Here is a 5000-nt window from a genome sequence, read left to right as displayed (position 1 = left end):
TTGTCCGTGTGTGTATGTGGGTGTGTAGAAATCCCGAAAGCTGACACGTGATGAGTATAAAATGTAATATAGCCAAGAAAGGAAAAATGATATGACTTGACTGGAGTTAGTACTTTCGTCCATTAGGGACAACAACAGACTCAACAATAAGAATACATATACAAAGATATCGTATTTATACAAGAGAAGGGGATCCAACAGCTGACAAGCCTAGGAAAGACTCAAAAACATTTACCTAGTGCTTGCAACATTAAGTGAGGAAATAACAGACACACAAAAAAGCATTCCTAGTGGAAAAGGATAGCTTCTTTCATAGCTCAGGATGAACCAAAACCCGAGAATAGAAAATAATATAATAAAACAAAAGTAGATAAACAGAAAAATAAATATGCGATGCATATAACAAAATCCAAAAGAATATTTGCTAAAGAGCTATATTGTAAGAAGAAATCCTTTTGTTATGAGCTGCTTGAGGGGACTACTGTAGGAATAATAGGATGCGATAACAAGAAAACTATTGTCAAGCCGTAACGCATTCCGAGGCTTTGCAACATGAGGATGCAAAGAAGGATATTACCATGGATAAAGTCAGACTCATTTTGCATCGAACTCGACTCCTCTTGCGAGGTCTGTTTTTTTTTTTTTCTTCCAAGAAACGGTGTTTGTGTGTGTGTGTGTCTTTGTGCATATGTGTGTGTTATTATAAGCATGAATTAAATATTAAATGGTCTTTATACTTTATAAATTAAGTATTTAATAAAGTTTTGTTCGTGCATAGGTTTTGAATAAAGTTAATGATATACGTATTGTTGAAAAAATAAATAATCAACTATCTCTATTTTCCTTTAAAATATAAGATGTGTATTAAAAGATGCCAGTAGCTTGAACTGGAAATCTTACTCTATTCATTAAGACACAAACTGGAAAACCATTTAATCTAATAATAGAATCTGGAATTAAATAGAGATAAAGTAAACGGTAGCACTTAAGAAGCAATTTTTATTTTCAAGTCAGAAAATAAAGTTTGTGACTATAGATAGGAAAAACAAACCTGAAAATTGTTCAAATATTAGGTCAAATACGATGTCACGAAGATCAGCTGTAAAATCTAAAAAATAATAATAATAATAATAATAATAACAATAATAATAATAATAATAATAATAATAATAATAATAATAATAATAATAATAATAATAATAATAATAAAATGAAATAAAATAAAAGAATGTAGGAAACGTATCGCCGTATTTAGTTACCATGTGGCCGAGTGGTAAGTCACTGTTTATACAAGTTTCCTGGACCAAGGTTCGACTCCCAGCTGGTCAGAAGCTGTTGTCTTTGTGTAATTTCACCCGGGGCTCCGATCCCGAGGTTGTTAAGAGAATCTAGACATTAATGTATCCAAAATATTTGGCTTATTTAGATATGAAAAACACGTCTAAATGCACAGCATTTATCATAAATATATGTATATATACATACATACATATATATATATATATATATGTACTGTATATATATATATATATATATATATATATATATATATATATATATATATATATATATATATATATATATATTTATATATATATATATATATATATATATATATATATATATATATATATATATATATATATATAAATATATATATATATATATATATATATATATATATATATATATATATAAATATATATAGATATATATATATATATATATATATATATATATATATATATATATATATATATATATGTGTGTGTGTGTACTGTATATATATATATATATATATATATATATATTTATATATATATATATATATATATATATATATATATATATATATATATATATATATATATATATATATATATATATATATATTTATGACGCTAGTATCTTATGCTGGAATTTTTACTTTATCAATCAATACAAAAACTGATAAAAAATTATATGTCAATAATACATATGAAGAAGTTAAATCGAAACTGGAATGAAAAAAAAGAATTAAAGTAAACGACTGTACTTAGAATAAAATTTTTCCCGTTACACCCAATATCTCCAGCAAAACTTCCCCAAAAGGGATATTTTTCTGGGAAGCATTTAAACGACGCTACTACCCTTACTGTACTCGTATTTTCTACCTGGCCCCGCCACAGCCAAGGCCGTCTCGAATACAGGCCTGGTCAGTGTGGGTAGAAGTAGGTCTATTGATATGGAGACAGAAAATGTAGGAGTTAAGTTGTGATAAGACGGATCAGATTAAGTCCTCAGGCTAAAGGGAACACCTGGCAAAGCCACCTGGTCATCCACAACCCTTCTTTCTCTCACACAAGCACTGACTATACATACACACTTGTTTTTTTTTTTTTCTTTAGAGTCCTATCGCCCCAAAATTCAAAAACTGTTATTGACAACAAACGCATAGATTCAGGCTTGGATCGGTATGCTAATTTCCTTGTTATTAAATTCTCATAAAAAATATATAGAATATACGAGCACATCTTGTTATAATAAAAAAATGGATGATTGAAGTTACTCTTTAATATCGTCTGCGCTTTTTTTTTTTTTTTTGTTATTGTGTTGAAATTTGCAGAGATGTATAATTTCTTGCAGTTGACAAAGAATGATAGGTGAAAAAGCTATAGATAATTTTGTTCAGTCGAGAACAATAAACTTTGGGTGATAAAAATCATTATGCTGCCATGAATTTTGATTGTTAAAAATACATGTATTATTATTATTATTATTATTATTATTATTATTATTATTATTGTTATTATTATTATTATTATTATTATTATTATTATTATTATTATTATTATTAGCTAAGCTACAATGGTAGATGGAAAAGCAGGATGTTATAAGCCAAAGGGCTCCAACAGGGAAAAATAAACTACAAGGAGACTTATAACTTTGGTTGCATCCAGATTCCTTGTGTAATTAAAGAGGAATATTCAGACATAAAATTCGCTAGACAGCATTACTGAATGTACCCATCGTTAGGATGGAAGATTTTACATCTGACTACACAAAAATGTGGGAAATCTTTAACATTTATGCGATTTGTAATAATCAAAACTTCTGAAGCAAATCACACAAAGTATTCAGAAGTTTGTCGATACTTAGGGTTTGTGGTAAATTTAGCTCTTAATTCCTTAACACCAGTTTGTATGTATGTACGTATGTGTGAGAGAGAGAGAGAGAGAGAGAGAGAGAGAGAGAGAGAGAGAGAGAGAGAGAGAGAGAGAGAGAGAGAGAGAGAGAGGGAGCCGAAGTCTTTTGCACAATTATTACAAGCTATTTTGGTAGATCATCCAACGTCCCGTATATAAAGAAATGTGAATAGATGAATTTCTGTTATGCATGAGTAACCGGATTCAGAATCAACCTTTCCTTCATTTTCTCTTATACATAAAACTGTTCAGTCCATTTGTGTAGAAATCAAAGCGAACCACGTGGACACAAGAATAGCTAGATATCTATCGACCTTGAAAGCCTGCCCTAGTAGATGAGTACCCACTCTTGGCCTGGGAATGGATTATGGATAGCTAAATGACAGTTGGTATACCGAAGACAATTAAAAGCTTAGCGCTTTGGTTTTACGTTCATTAGTTCAGCATCTGGTGGATCAATCCAGGATAAGCTGTTGGCTAAATGACCTTGTAAATCCCTTTGGGACAAGGGAGGATTAATAAGTTGGAGGAGTCACTGGTCCGTTTCCTTTTACTAATCAATGAAACCACTGGAACAGCAGGCACACCCTGTGTAAGGAAAAATGATCATCATATTCTTCCCGTACTTGGCGCTCTGTTGTGAATTTCTTCTATGCCTTTCTTTTATCTCGAGGTGTTAAGGAAAAGATTTATAGGTAAAAAGAATCCACAGTTATAAACCTTGTGTTTAAAAAAAAAAAAAAAACATAGGAGCTTTCACACTTTTTCAAAGTGCCTCTTCAGCTGGAGAATGAAAAAGTTTCACAAAGGTTCAGCGGTAAACTAAAAACATATGTATATTACAAGATAAAAGGAATTGAACACCCAAAGTAGCACATTTGAAAAGATCCAAATATGATCAATACACTGCCAATGTTTTATCAAACCCAGGAGAACTATCAAACGGTGGAAAGGTGTGCTGATAGGCACTATAAGAGAGCTGAATGCACATAAGTTTTTTTCAACAAAATAACGAGCTTTTATACAATCAGTTGAGGGCAACAAGGGCACAACAACTAAAACACTCCAAAACATACGATGGCTAGTCCACTGCAAAACAAAAGCCTCAGAAATGTCCTTATTCATGACTGTGGTTTACACAGTTTTCATTATCCCCCTGGCCATTGCACATTGGTGATGGTGGAAGACTTTATCCTAACAATACACAAAACATTTCTATATCGTAAGGTATCCTCACTAAGGATTATGTTATATATATATTTATTTATATATATATATATATATATATATATATATATATATATTTATACATATGTGTATATATATATATATATATATATATATATATATATATATATATAGATTTATATATATATATATATATATATATATATATATATATATATATATATATATATATATATATATATATAGATATATGTATGTATGTATGTATACATCATCATCATCAGCCGTTAATAGTCCACTGCAGATAAAAGCCTCCGACATGTCCTTCCATTCAGGTCTGTTTATGGTCTTTATATGACAATCAACACCCCAAAACTTCTTAGTTCATCAATCCATCGTCTTCTCTTCCTTCCCCTGCTTCTTTTGCAATCGGTAGGGACCCATTTTGTTATTCCTAATATCTTTCTGCTATCTGTCATTCTCATTATATCTTGTCCATGTCCATTTCTTTTTCCGACTTTGAGTTTTCCTCTCGTATCCAAGTTCCTCGTTTTCTGTCTCTTAGTGTTATTCCCATCACATTCTTCCATTAGCTTTTTGAGCTGTAACAAGCTTTATTCTAAGGCT

Source organism: Palaemon carinicauda, chromosome 33 (genome assembly GCF_036898095.1).
Source record: "Palaemon carinicauda isolate YSFRI2023 chromosome 33, ASM3689809v2, whole genome shotgun sequence".
NCBI lineage: Eukaryota > Metazoa > Arthropoda > Malacostraca > Decapoda > Palaemonidae > Palaemon > Palaemon carinicauda.
Note: the sequence above shows the minus strand (reverse complement) of the source record.